The sequence below is a fragment of the Oreochromis niloticus genome, unplaced genomic scaffold (assembly GCF_001858045.2).
Source record: "Oreochromis niloticus isolate F11D_XX unplaced genomic scaffold, O_niloticus_UMD_NMBU tig00000893_pilon, whole genome shotgun sequence".
Lineage (NCBI taxonomy): Eukaryota > Metazoa > Chordata > Actinopteri > Cichliformes > Cichlidae > Oreochromis > Oreochromis niloticus.
The window spans coordinates 21844-37928 of NW_020327268.1; the positions used below are offsets into that span (position 1 = coordinate 21844).

The following is a 16085-nucleotide window of genomic DNA, read 5'->3' on the forward strand; positions in this document are numbered from 1 at the left end:
ACATAGCAGAAATGCTGTAATTTGACAGAAATACTATATTTAGCACAAATCTTATAAAATAGCAGAAATGCTGTATTTAGCACAAATACTGAAAAGCAGCAGAAATGCTATGACGTAGCACAATAGTAATAACTTAAATAGAAAAATTGGAAAAGCAAAATGGACAGCTGAAAAAATCCTGAGCATGCAAAGGGTCTCTCAAATGTAATTGTTAAATGAAAAGAAAATCAGCAAAAAAAAGTATAACAGTCACACAATCACAAATATGGACACATATTGAAACACACATGCACAGAGAGACACACACAGGACCAAATTCAGTCAACCAGTCTAAATATATTGAATTAAAATCATACAATAAGATGCTCCCATAAAAACTCTCTCTCGCCCTCCCTTTCTCTCTCTCTCTGTCTCACACACACACACACACACACACACACACACACACACACACACACAGCAGCAGCAGCAGCAGAAAGTGAACAGGGGCTGTTAACAGCATGTTTCTAGGTCAGTCAAACAGCTGTGACCTTCTCAATTTGAATCCACCAATCAGAGAGGCTGTGTGCTTTTTCCCGCCAAAACTGGTGCACCAAGTGCAGGCTTTTACACATGCAGCACAGAGAGAGAGAGGATTTTTGCAGTCTATTTCTCATAGTGAGAATTCCCCTCAAACAAACAGCCATAAATTTCTAACCGTAGGGGCTAAAACAGTCATTCTTAGACCATTTTATTCAGAAGACATAGGGGAATCTTGAAATGCTGACCATTTAAAATAAAAATATGAAATATTAGAGATATATGACATAGATGATTGGTGGGCTTAGAAGCCACGAAGGTCCCAATATGCAAATTTGAATGTGCCAGGACTCAGATATGATTGGCACTAATACCATGGCTGAGAAGCCATGAAGGTCCCAATATGCAAATTTGAATGTGCCAGGACTCAGATATGATTGGCTGGCTGGGAAGCCATGAAGGTCCCAATATGCAAATTTGAATGTGCCAGGACTCAGATATGATTGGCTGGCTGGGAAGCCATGAAGGTCCCAATATGCAAATTTGAATGTGCCAGGACTCAGATATGATTGGCTGGCTGGGAAGCCATGAATGCCCCAATATGCAAATTTAAATGTGCCAGGACTCAGATATGATTGGCTGGCTGGGAAGCCGTCCAGGTCCTGATATGTAAATTTGAATATTAGGACTGACTCCCTGGGGACCTGGCAGAAATATATAGAAATACAATGATTACCCAGAAATACTGCATTTAGTAGAAATACTATGTTTTAGCACAAATACTATAAAATGGCAGAAATACTATAATTAAGCAGAAATATTATATTAAGTACAAATCCTATAAAATAGCAGAAATAGTATGATTTAGCACAAATGCTGTATTTAGCACAAATCTTATAAAATAGCAGAAATAGTATGATTTAGCAGAAATGCTGTATTTAGCACAAATACTGAAAAGCAGCACAAATGCTATGACTTAGCACAATAGTAATAACTTAAATAGAAAAATTGGAAAAGCAAAATGGACAGCTGCAAAAAGTCCCACAAGCACAGAGAGACACACACAGGATCCAATTCAGTCAACCAGTCTAAATATATTGAATTTAAATCATACAATAAGATGCTCCCATAAAAACTCTCTCTCGCCCTCACTCTCTCTCTCTCTGTCTCTCTCTCTCACACACACACACACACACACACACACACACACACACACACACACACACAGGGAGAGAAAATCAAGTTTCTAGCTCAGTCAAGCAGCCTGGGAGCTGCTAAATTTGAATCCACCAATCAGAGAGGCTGTGTACTTTTTCCCGCCAAAACAGGTGCAGCCGTTTTTACACACACAGAGCACAGAGACAGGATTTCTGCAGTGAATTTCTCATAGTGAGGATTCCTCTCAAACAAATGGCCATAATTTCCTAACCGTAGGGGCTAGAATGGTCATTCTTACACCGTTTTGTTCAGAAGAGATGGGGGAATCTTAAAGTGTTGACAATTTATCATTAAAATATGAATTATTGAAGATATTTGACTTCTAATGCACCATAACTGAGTAGAGGCAAGTGAAATCTGCCTTGACTTGCCCTCAAACAACGCTTTCTAACTCTAAATCTATTTGGAGTATAGATATCATTCTTTCACCGTAAGAGACAGCAGGCTTTGGTGAACAGTCATGGAAATTTTCAGGTCTCTGTGGAAATCCAACAAAAAGTTATGACTCCTCCGGAGTGAGAGGAGTAGGAATATTTTACTGCTATTATTTGCTGCTATTTTTATAATCATCATTACCATTTCATGTTAATAGTGATGTTGCATTCAGGGGCATTCAGATGTTCAAATATATGGGTATTATATTAGTCTTTATTACAGGTCCAAGAAGAACCACTTTAAACGGTTGAGTTGAATCTATAATTTTAAATGTTTTTAATGCTTCTATGATCTCAGTGTTTCTGTGTAGAGGGCAGAGACAGGAAGTTATAGGCTTTTGAAGTTGCAGGCTTTTGCAGAAGTGAAACTGAAAGCAAAGAGAGCATTTAAGGGCGAGACACACATACAGACACATATAGTACGAGAGGTCATGACACGTACGCAGTACACAGCATGCACGCGCCCCCGCACGTGCACACACACACAGATAGACTCAGTTAGTAGGTAAGAGTTTATAACTGCAAAGTTGTGCCTGTATGAGTGACATTTTGTGCAGAACATGGACTTGATGTTCCAGGAAGATAAGCCTGGGCAGGATGGAGACAGGAAGCACCTGCCGTCGACGCGAAGACGATGTTGTTTTAGACTATGTTAAGAGTCATTGTGGTTTTGGAGTGACGTATGCTTTGTTTAAGTCTGCCTGGTAACAGGAAGACTGCAAACCCTATAAAGCCTTTGTCTAATGATTGTAAGTTCAGTTCGACGCTGAAATCTGCACAGCGGTCGGACTCACACATGTGTTTATTAAAATGCTGTCTAATTGCACACCGGACCGGATCTGTGGTTATTTTTGGATTCCTCTCTCAACATTGAACCTTAACACCAAACATTCTTAAACATTACAGAAATACTATGATTCAGAGAAACAGTACAACATAGCAGAAATGCTGTAATTTGACAGAAATACTATATTTGGCAGAAATACTATATTTAGCACAAATCTTATAAAATAGCAGAAATGCTGTATTTAGCACAAATACTGAAAAGCAGCAGAAATGCTATGACTTAGCACAATAGTAATAACTTAAATAGAAAAATTGGAAAAGCAAAATGGACAGCTGAAAAAATCCTGAACATGCTAAGTGTCCCTCAAATGTAATTGTTAAATGAAAAGAAAATCAGCAAAAAAAAAGTATAACAGTCATACAACCACAAATATGTACACATATGGTAACACACATGCACAGACAGACACACACAGGATCAAATTCAGTCAACCAGTCTAACTATATTGAATTTAAATCACACACACACACACACACACAGACACACACACACACACACACACACACAAGATCCAATTCAGTCAACCAGTCTAAATATATTGAATTTGAATCTTACAATGAGATCATCCCATAAAGAGGCTTTCTCTCTCTCTCTCTCGCTCCCTCTCTCTGTCACACACACACACACACACACACAAACACACAAGATCCAATTCAGTCAACCAGTCTAAATATATTGAATTTGAATCTTACAATGAGATCATCCCATAAAAAGGCTTTCTCTCTCTCTCTCTCTCTCTCCCTCTCTCTCTCTGTCACACACACACACACACACACACACACACACACACACACAAGATCCAATTCAGTCAACCAGTCTAAGTATATTGAATTTGAATCTTACAATGAGATCATCCCATAAAAAGGCTTTCTCTCTCTCTCTCTTTCTCTCTCTCCCTCTCTCTCTCTGTCACACACACACACACACACACACACACAAGATCCAATTCAGTCAACCAGTCTAAATATATTGAATTTAAATCTTACAATGAGATCATCCCATAAAAAGGCTTTCTCTCTCTCTCTCTTTCTCTCTCTCCCTCTCTCTCTCTGTCACACACACACACACACACACACACACACACACAAGATCCAATTCAGTCAACCAGTCTAAATATATTGAATTTGAATCTTACAATGAGATCATCCCATAAAAAGGCTTTCTCTCTCTCTCTCTCTCTCTCCCTCTCTCTCTCTGTCACACACACACACACACACACACACACACACACACACACACAAGATCCAATTCAGTCAACCAGTCTAAGTATATTGAATTTGAATCTTACAATGAGATCATCCCATAAAGAGGCTTTCTCTCTCTCTCTCTTTCTCTCTCTCCCTCTCTCTCTCTGTCACACACACACACACACACACACACACACACACAAGATCCAATTCAGTCAACCAGTCTAAATATATTGAATTTAAATCTTACAATGAGATCATCCCATAAAAAGGCTTTCTCTCTCTCTCTCTCTGTCACACACACACACACACACACATACACACACACACACACACACACACACAAGATCCAATTCAGTCAACCAGTCTAAATATATTGAATTTGAATCTTACAATGAGATCATCCCATAAAGAGGCTTTCTCTCTCTCTCTCTCTCTCCCTCTCTCTCTCTGTCACACACACACACACAAACACACACACACACACACAAACACACACACACACACACACAGGGAGAGAGAAGTAAGTTTCTAGCTCAGTCAAGGAGCCTGGGAGCTGCTGAATTTGAATCCACCAATCAGAGAGCCTGTGCACTTTTTCCCGCCAAAACAGGTGCAGCCGTTTTTACACACACAGAGCACAGAGACAGGATTTCTGCAGTGAATTTCTCATAGTGAGGATTCCTCTCAAACAAATGGCCATAATTTCCTAACCGTAGGGGCTAGAACGGTCATTCTTACACCGTTTTGTTCAGAAGAGATGGGGGAATCTTACAGTGTTGAGAATTTATCATTAAAATATGAATTTTTAAAGATATTTGACTTCTAATGCACCATAACTGAGTATAGGCAAGCGAAAACTGCCTTGGCTTGAACTCAAACAACGCTTTCTAACTCTAAATCTCTTTGGAGTATTGATATAATTCTTTCACCGTAAGAGACAGCAGGCTTTGGTGAACAATCATGGAAATTTTCAGGTCTCTGTGGAAATCCATCAAAAAGATATGACGAGAGAAAAAAGTGGCTCATTTCCAGAGTTTGAAATCTGAAGAAATCTGAGCGAGGGACAAATTTCCTGCCCTCAAACAAACCCAATTCATGGCCAAATGGTAATAGATGAGAAAGAAATTCTTGAATTGTGAGCATCAGGAGTGTCTGAAGATATATTGGCACAAGCCTCATGTCTTAACTTCGCTTCGTTAAGGAGATATGACGATTCGAAAATGCCTCTCATTAGAGAAATCCAGCGGTGATTTTGAACAAACTCTCCATTGACTTTCTATGGAGAGTTTTCAGACTTTGTGTTGGTCTGAGGAGATTTGCCAAAATTCTATAAATCCCACAACAATGATAGTGACATTTTCTGAAAGCCAGCAAAAATACCTACGTTTTGATGTATAATTTGTGGAAGTTAGGTGAAAATTGAGCAAGTAGCAAGAAGTTGTTCGAACATGAAGAGAAGACTGCGAAACTTACAGTGGCACACTGGAAGCCAAGTGCATAGCAACCATAACAACGCATGTATTTTGTGAAAAATCACAAAGATGAAACTCAAAACTTAAAGAGGGATAAGATGAAAACGGTAACAGATATGAAAAAGCTGAATCATTCATGAATAGCCCAATAATTTGTGAACATTTTAAAATTTGAATGGTTGTTCTAGGCGAAAGTATGACAAAGTAGTTAAGTTTCAAAATCAAGCAAGTTTTAGCAGAATTGCAGAAGTTTCCCATTCATTTCAATGGGACAAATTAAAGGAAAAAAGCTTAATATTTTAAAAAGTATAACAGTTAAAAATACCAAAAGTCATAACAGTCGTTAGCAGAAAAAGCTGAATAGTTTAAAATTTGAACGGTGAAAATCGGCTGAAAATTGTTAAAGTAGTTAAAGTCCAAAAAACGTACGGAAGCAACTAGAATAATAATAATAAAGAACTAGAAAAATTTGCATTTCCTGCGAAAATGCTGTGTGGATGCCTTAACGCTGAAGTTGCCTGCTGAAAATGACTGAAAAAGATGAAAAGCTGCAAAAATTGTATGGCGGTATAGAAACTGAAAAATTATGCTGAAAAGAAGTGAAAAAACAGAAACTTTTGCTGAAAAGAGGTGAAAAGGCAAAGATTCTGCTTCAAAGGGGTACAGAAGTTCAAATTTCTACTGAAAAGAGGTGAAATGGTTTCCTCTGAAATGAGCAGAAGATACTGAGATTTGTATTGATAAGAGGTGAAAGGCTGAAAATTCTGCTTAAAATAGGTGAATCAGCAGAATTTCTACTGAAAAGAGGTAAAGAAGTAGAACGTTGCACTGAAAACAGGTGAATCAGCAGAATGTCTGCTAAAAAAGAGATTTCTGTTGAAAACACCTGAAAAAGCTGGGATTTGTGCTGAAAAGGGGTGAAAACACTCACAATTCTGCTGAAACGGGGTGAAGAAGAGGTGTTGGGCTGTTGAGAAGAGTTAAATAAGTTGAACTGATATGTTTGAGTACAAATACTATGATTTGGCAATAATACTGCGTTTTAGCACAACTCCTGAGATTTGATTGAAATACTATGATTTAGAAGAAATATTATGACTTTGTACAAATACAATATTTTGGCACAAATACTATGATTTGGCACAAATACTATTATTTACCAGAAGTACAAGGTTTCTGCAAAAATACTATGATTTTGCAGAAATACTATGCATTAGTAGTAATACTATAACATCACAGATATATGATGATTTTGCAGACATTCTGGTTTTACACAGAATGTCTGTAATCGTTAGCCCAGGAACGAAGGAAGACCATCTAGCTCAGAAGTCCCATGAATCCCCTCACTGCTCAGAGGCTGCTGGGTAATGTAGCTCACACTAACACAGGTTTTTCTACAAGCACAAATACTATAACATAGCAGAAATACTGTGATTTTGTTGAAATACTATGCTTTAGGACAAATACTATGATTTGGCGGAAATACTATGTTTTAGGACATATACTATGATTTGGCTCAAAGACTATGATATAGCAGCAATACTATGTTTTGGTACAAATGCTGTGCTTAGGCACAAATATTATGATTTGGCAGACACTATGATTTAGCAGAGATAATGTGATTTGGCAGAAATACTAAACTTTGGTACAAATACTATAATTGAGTGCAAGTACTTTAAGATAACAGAAATACTATGATTTAGCAGAAATACAATGTTTTTGCAGAAACACTGTAATTTCACTCAAATACTATGGAATTGCAGTAATACTATGATTTGGAATACTATGATTTGGTAGGAATACTATGCCTTAGTAGTAATACTATAACATAACAGATATACTATGATTTTGTAGAAATTCTATGTTTTTGCACAAATACTACAATTTGGCAGAAATACTATGTTTGGGCCCAAATACTATGATTTTGCAATAATACTACGTTTTAGCACAACTACTGAGATTTGATTGAAATACTATGATTTAGAAAAGATATTATGACTTTGTACAAATACTATGATTTGGATCAGATGCTATGATTTGAAACAAATACTATGATTTGGCAGAAATACTATTATTTAGTTGAAATACTATGATTTACCAGAAATACTATACCTTAGTAGTAATACTGTAACATAACAGATATATGATGATTTTGCAGACATTCTGGTTTTACACAAATACTATAATGTGGCACAAATACTATGTTTAAGCACAAATACTATGATTTGCTATAAATACTATGATTTGGCACATATACTGTATTCAGCAGATATACTATAACAAAATAGAGAGTTTACGACTTAGTAGTAATACTATAACATAATAGATATACTATGATTTTGAAGACAGTCTATGTTTTTGCACAACTAGCACAATATGGCAGAAATACTATGATTTGGCACAAGTACTATGATTTAGTACAAATACTATGATTTGGCACAAGTACTATGTTTCAGTACAAATACTATGATTTGGCAATAATACTGCGTTTCAGCACAGCTACTGAGATTTGATTGAAATACTATGATTTAGAAAAAAATACTATGACTTCGTACAAATACTATGTTTTGGTTCGAATACTATGATTTGCAAAAAATACTATGATTTGGCACAAGTACCATGATTTAGTACAAATACTACGATTTCGCTCAAATACTATGAAATTGCAGTAATATTATTATTTTGAAGGAATACCATGATTTGGTAGAAATACTATGCATTAGTAGTAATACTATAACATAACAGATATACTGTGATTTTGCAGACATAGTATGTTTTTGCACAAATACTACGATTTCGCTCAAATACTATGAAATTGAAGTATTACTATGATTTTGAAGGAATACTATGATTTGGTAAAAATACTATATCCTTAGTAGTAATACTATAACATAGCAGTTATAATGTGATTTTGCACGAATACTACGATTTTGCTCAAATACTATGAAACTGCAGTAATACTATGATTTTGAAGGAATACTATGATTTGGCAGAAATACTATGCCTTAGTAGTAATACTATAACATAACAGATATACTATGATTTTGCAGACACAGTATGTTTTTGCACAAATGCTACAATTTGGCAGAAATACAATGTTTGGGCCCAAATACTATGATTTGTTATAAATACTATGATTTGGCACATATACTATAATCAGCAGATATACTATAACATAACAGAAATTCTACGACTTAGTAGTAATACTATAATATAACAGAAATTTTAATTGGGCACAAATAACATGGTTTGGCACAAATACCATGATTTGGCAAAAAAATACCATGATTTGCCACAAATACGATGATATGGCAGAAATACTATGATTGGGTAAAAATACTATGATTTGGCACAAGTACTATGACTTAGTACAAATACTATGATTTGGCAGAAATACTACGATTTAGCAGAAATACCATGTTTTAACATAAATAATATCTTTTGACAGAAATTTCTTCTAAAAGGTACTATTTCTGCTTTTTAGCAGAAATACTGTAATTTTGCATAAATACTATGATTTTGCATAAATACTATGATTTGGCAGAAATACTATATTCAGCACATATACTATAACATAACAGACATTCCTCCACTTAGTAGTAATGTCATAACATAAAATAAATATTATGGTTTGGCCCCAAAACCATGATTTGGCAAAAATACTATGATTGAGCAGAAGTACTAAGATGTAGTAGAAGTACTTTGATTTAGCACAAATACTATTATGGAGGAGTAATACTTTAACATGGGAGAAATATTGATATACACACACATACACATAGAGCAAAGTGTACAGGGGCTGTTAAGAGTCTGGGCTTGGTATATCTAGGTCAGCTAAATTGGCTGCACCTGCTGTAATCAGCACTTACACACACAGACACAGAGACAGCTATGAGTTTTCTGCAGTGTATTTCTCACATTCAGGATTCCCTCGAACAAATGGCCATAATTTCCTAACCGTAGGGGCTAGAACGCTCATTCTGACACCGATTTGTTCAGAAGAGATGGGGGAATCTGTAGGTCTTCATAATTCAGAGATAAAATATAAATTATTGAAGATATATGACTTGTAATACACTGTAACTGAGTAGAGGCGAAGCAAAACTGCCTTGACTTGCCCTCAAACAACGTTTTGTAACTCTTAATCTATATGGAGCATCAAAATCATTCTTTCACCGTAAGAAACAGCAGGCTTTGGTGAACAGTCATGGAAATTTTCAGGTCTCTGTTGAAATCCATCAAAAAGATATGACGAGAGAAAAAAGTGCCTCATTTCCAGAGTTTGAAATCTGAAGAAATCTGAGCGAGGGACAAATTTCCTACCCTCAAACAAGTGTAATTCATGGCCAAACGGTAATAGGTGAGGAAAAAATTCTTGAATTGTGAGCATCAGGGATGTCTGAAGATATATTGGCACAAGCCTCATGTCTCAACTTTGTTTCGTTAAGGAGATATGACGATTTGAAAATGCTTCTCATTAGAGAAATCCAGCGGTGATTTTGAAGAAACTCTCCATTGAGTTTCTATGGAGAGTTTTCAGACTTTGTGTTACTCTGAGGAGATTTGCAAAAAATCTATAAGTCCCACAAGAATGATAGTGACATTTTCTGAAAGCCAGCAAAAATACCTACGTTTTGATGTATAATTTGTGGGAGTTGAGTGGAAATTGAGTGAGTAGCAAGAAGTTGTTTAGACATGAAGAGAAAATTCAGAACGGACCAGCACTCACTCTGACTTAATTGCATAGCAACCATAGCAACGCATGTATTTTCTGAAAAATCACAATTTTGCAACTGAAAACTTAAAGAGAGATAAGATTAAAACGGTAGAAGATCTGAAAAAGCTGAATCAGACAGGAATAGCCCAATAATCTGAGAACATTTTAAAGTTTGAATGGAGTTTCTAGGTGAAAGTATGACAAAGTAGTTAAGTTTCAAAGACAAGCAAGTTTTAGCAGAATTGTGGAAGTTTCCCATTCATTTCAATGGGACAAATTAAAGGAAAAAAGTGTAATATTTTAAAAAGTATAACAGTAATAAACACCAAAAGTCATAGCCATCATTAGCAGAAAGAGCAGAACAGTATAGAGTTTGAACTGAGAAAATCGGCTGAAAACTGAGAAAGTAGTTAAGTGCCAAAAAGTGTACGGAAGCAACTAGAGGAATAATAAAGAATAAAGAGAAACAGGAACTCAATAGTGTGGAAGCCCTTTTAGGGCATCCACACAATAAAGAGAAACAGGAAAACAATAGTGTGGATGCCTTAAAGCATCCACACAATAAAGAGAAACAGGAACTCAATAGTGTGGAAGCCCTTTTAGGGCATCCACACAATAAAGAGAAACAGGAACTCAATAGTGTGGAAGCCCTTGAGGGCATCCACACAATAAAGAGAAACAGGAACTCAATAGTGTGGATGCATAAAGCATCCACACAATAAGAGAAACAGGAACTCAATAGTGTGGATGCCTAAAGCATCCACACAATAAACATACAACTGGGACTTACCAGCAGCGGTGGACCAAAAAGAAACCCCACACACACCAAAAAAAAAAAAAAAAAAAAAAAAAAGTTTGGAAATACTTGTACTCTGCGAGTCAACCCACAGCTGGTGCTGGTTACGATTGTCCGCAACCTGGCTCAGTCTCGTGCAGCTCCCCACAAACCAGGATTTGGCAACCAGCGGAGGCAGTATCAGTTTCTTAGCACATGCTTTCAGGTTTGATTCAGACTAACATTTGAATCAAACCTGAAAGCAAATAAATACTTTCTATGCCTTCTTTTGATAATGTTTTCAGTATAAATTGTGCAAGAATAAACCTCTTGAACTTTTAATAAGAGTCTGTTACATGTTAGGAAGACAAGAATTACAAAAACATTTGTAAACAGCAGCACTTGCAGTTGCAAAATATTTATGTTTTGAAAGTGAACATTTACTCAAGTACCTACTCTATGCTTCATTAAATATTATCAGTGACTTAGAATAGGTGGATCCGCCTGTTACGGTGACGGATGGCAAAACGTGTTACAGAGTATATAAATATATATAAACAATTTTTTTTTAAATTATTATATGTATATATTTTTAATTATATATATATATATATATATATATATATATATATGTATAAATATATCATAAAAATATTAGATTTCATTAAATAAAAAAACTTGTTCTTTAAACAGGATTTGTTTTACTTTCCAATTATGTACCACAATACATATATTTGCTTAGTTAATTATTTATTCCCAAATATTAGGATTTGTCCCCTATGGATCGGTTGAACAATTGACAATATAAACATCCCTTCTTTGCATTTTCCTTATTCATTCTCATACATACCTTCATTTGTAGAACTCACAGGTGACAATGATGACTGCTGCTCAGTCCACCTTTCCCTGACATTGCTCTCTGCTTCTGGTTGTATTTTAGCCTTCTTAAGGAAGAAATTCTCAACATTTTGAGATCTTTTCATTCTTCCTATTCTTCTGGTCTGCCCTGAAGTAATAAAGCAAAAACTTAGGTCACAAACAACTTTCCTGATGTATGACCTTGACTAGAAGTCAGGGATGTCAATTCTGGCCCTCATGGACCCCTATCCTGCACATTTTCAAATCAAATCAAATCAAATCACTTTTATTGTCACGTCACATGTGCAGGTACACTGGTACAGTACATGTGAGTGAAATTCTTGTGTGCGGGCTTCACAAGCAACAGAGTTGTGCAAAAAACAAGCGAAATATAAAAATGGCTAATCTAAAAAGTAATAAATATATGTACAATGTATAAGGTATATACATTACTGAACGTGTGTACTAAATATGTTTTTCTACGTGTGTGTGTGAGTGTGTATATACATGTTTTACAAATGAAATAAGTAAACAATAAAATAAGATATGTAAAATATACAGAGGTTGGTATGTGCAAAACAGTGGTATTTATGTATAGTATGGAGTGCATAATGTTGAAGTTCCAGTAGTGAGGGTGAGGTGTCTATGACGTGTTCAGCAGTCTGATGGCCTGGTGGAAAAAGCTGTCTCTCAGTCTGCTGGTACGGGACCGGATGCTGCAGAACCTCCTTCCTGATGGAAGTAGTCTGAAGAGTTTATGGCTGGGGTGACTGGAGTCCTTGATGATCCTCCCCGCTTTCCTCAGGCACCGCTTCCTGTAGATGTCCTGGAGGGAGGGAAGCTCACCTCCAATTATCCGTTCCGCACACCGCACTACTCTCTGAGAGCTTTGCGGTTGTAAGCGGTGCTGTTGCCATACCAGGTGGTGATGCATCCAGTGAGGATGCTCTCAATGGCACAGCGATAGAAGGTCCTGAGGATGCGGGGGCTCATGCCGAATCTTTTCAGTCTCCTGAGAAAGAAGAGGCGCTGCTGTGCCTTCTTCACTGTTTTGTTTATGTGTACTGACCACGTAAGATCCTCAGCCAGATGTACACCAAGGAAGCGGAAGCTGCTCACTCTCTCCACAGCGGCGCCGTTGATGGTGATGGGGGTGTGTACTCCTCTGCACCTCCGGAAGTCCATTATCAACTCCTTTGTCTTTGCGACGTTGAGGGTGAGATGGTTGTCTTGACACCAGTGGGTCAGGGCGCTGACCTCCTCCCTGTAGGCCGTCTCATCACCGTTGGTGATAAGACCCACCACTGTAGTGTCGTCCGCAAACTTCACAATGATGTTGGAGTTGCTAGTGGCCGTGCAGTCGTAGGTGTAGAGTGAGTACAGGAGAGGGCTCAGTACACACCCCTGTGGAGCACCAGTGTTCAGTGTGGTGGGGGATGAGGTGGTGCTGCCCAGTCTGACCACTTGGCGTCTGTCAGACAGGAAGTTAAGGATCCAGCTGCAGAGGGAGCTGCTCAGTCCTAGATCCTGCAGTTTCCTGTCCAGCTTCGAGGGAACGATGGTGTTGAATGCTGAGCTGTAATCTACAAACAGCATTCTCACATACGTGTCTCTCTTCTCCAGGTGTGACAGGGCAGCATGGAGTGTCAGGGCTATGGCATCATCAGTGGACCTGTTGTGGCGGTATGCGAACTGTAGAGGGTCCAGTGAGTCGGGTAGTGCAGAGCAGATGAAGTCCCTGACCAGCTTCTTGAAGCATTTGCTCACGATGGGGGTCAGGGCTACAGGTCGCCAGTCGTTCAATGAGGAGATGGTGGAGGATTTGGGTACAGGGACGATGGTGGCCATATTGAAGCAGGCTGGGACTACAGACAGAGAGAGGGAGAGGTTGAAGATGTGTGTAAACACTCCAGCCAGCTGAGCCGCGCATGACTTGAGGACGCGGCTGGGAATCCCGTCCGGACCAGTAGCTTTGCGTGCGTTCACTCTCCTGAAGCACTTCCGCACATCCTCCTCAGACACAGTGTGCGCACTGACGTCATCCGCGGTGCGCACACTGTCCGGTCTCATGGTGTTCGCTGTGTCGAATCTAGCGTAGAATACGTTTAGATCCTCACACAGAGAGGCCGTGGTCTGCGGTGTGCTGGTTTTCCCTCTAAAGTCTGTGATCGTGTTTAGTCCCTGCCACATACTCCGAGGGTTGTCAAACTGTTGCTCTACCCTGTCCCTGTACTCACGTTTGGCTGCTTTGATCGTCTTCCGGAGTTGGTAATGTGCGTGTTTGTAGTCCGATGTGTTCGCGGAGGCAAAGGCGGTGCTCCGTGCCGCCAGCGCCGTGCGAACATCTCCGTTAATCCAGGGTTTTTGATTTGGGAAGATGTTTTAGATGTTACACTATACCAACATAGCCAATCCAAATCAAATAATCCCCAAACACCTAGTTGTCCACAAGTCTGGAAATTTTTCTTTAAATCAGCGGTGTTGAAATATGGCAACATCTGAAACTGGGAGGACAGGAGCCTTGAGAACCAGAGCTGCACATCCCCGCATTAAACATGGCACAGCCATTTATGGCGTGATTTACACTCTATTCATAACATGGAGCTGGCAGATAGGATAAGTAATGAGAGAAATTAGCTAGACCGCACAGTGTAGTATAAGTGCTGCCTTATGGTAAACTTTGGTAATACTGATGTATAAAGAACAACACTGGCTGATGATGAAATACAGTCAGCTGGCATGGTGACACTGCCAGTATTAACCTGCAACCAAATCTGCAGCTCCATACAGCAATGTTACGACTTGGATTATATCTTATAACTCATAGCTCTTATGCTAGCTCCCCCCAGTAGCCTACTGTCTGAAATAATTCTTTAAGTGTTATTTTTTTCCTTGGTATTCTAATTTCACCGAAGTTTACTAAACTCAAACTTATTACTTACCAGGACATTTATTCTCTCCTCCTTATCTTTCGCCCAAAATTGTTTTCTGCGGTACCATCTTTCGTGCTTGGCTCTCCTTCCTTTGCTAACGTGATGCTCATAGTGCAGAAGCCAATGCTGCATTCACTTACACTCGGATATCTGACCTTCACTGTGAAAACATAATCGTACATTTGATATTTGATTGAATTTTAATGTTATAGCTTCGGGGTGGTACCTGGGGTGGCCAGTCTTGTTGGGGGGCAGGCCACCCTGCTGGACACGCCACTGAGCTGGAGTGCAAAGAATAGTCCAGAAGGAGCTCAAAGTAAAACCCCAAAGCCCCAACGAGGCGAGGCGAGGCAAAACAGCAGGAGCAAAACAAGACAGCAGCTCCACTGCAGAGGAGCCCTGAAACAGCAGCTAGGCAGGCGTTTCAACTCTTCACTTAAAATCAGGCGATTGATCACTGAGAGGGTGCGGCAGCAATCGAACCCTGCAAACAAAAGGGCAAAGATAACCTTAATCTTCTCTAATTTACAAATACTAGTAGCTATAATATGAGTGGCTTACCCCAAGACCGGATGCGCTATACTGCACAGTGGACGTAAGTCAAACGCTTCTCTCCACTATGGCTGGAGTAAAAGGAAAGAGAAACGGCCGCGCTACAACGGGTTGCAGAAATATTACAACTAGTTCCAATATTTCTGAGAGAAATCAGAGGTCAAACGGAAGCCTACCTGTAACTGTCACACAATCCGATCGTTTCGGTAAATTAATCCGTAACAATAGGCCAACATTTACTGCTGTGTTGTGCCAGAAGCTCGGGAGGAATGAACCAACAAAAACCCGGCTTCCCTTTATACAGACAAACACCACCCTGTAATCAGTGTGCAGGTGGTTTCCCAATTAGTCCAATCACTTGATACAAGGACCGAGTGCAGCGGAAAAAGAGAGGGAAGGTGAAGCAAGCGAGCGACCGAGAGAGAGAGAGAAAGAGAGAAAGGCAAGTAGCCCATCCGGCTACACTGGCATGTGCCATCGGGTGAGAAAGCCGACATCTCACTGATTCTGATGCATCAGGTCCGCGCTTTGTGTTTACGTCTTTTTGTGGAATCCGTTTACCTGCTCTCA

General features: G+C 38.8%; 1 long non-coding RNA gene across 2 annotated transcripts; it reads right to left on the reverse strand.

The window, feature by feature from the left end:
- Positions 1-12022: 12022 nt before the first annotated feature.
- LOC109200967 (uncharacterized) lies at positions 12023-15802 on the reverse strand. 2 transcript variants are annotated; one of them, XR_002061007.2, is made up of 4 exons: positions 15692-15802; positions 15525-15586; positions 14973-15447; positions 12023-12178 (listed from the first exon to the last, which is right to left on the reverse strand). It is a non-coding gene; the product is annotated as an uncharacterized LOC109200967 (long non-coding RNA). The 2 variants fall into 2 exon arrangements; XR_002061008.2 differs by lacking the exon at positions 12023-12178 and adding an exon at positions 14348-14534.
- Positions 15803-16085: the final 283 nt, after the last annotated feature.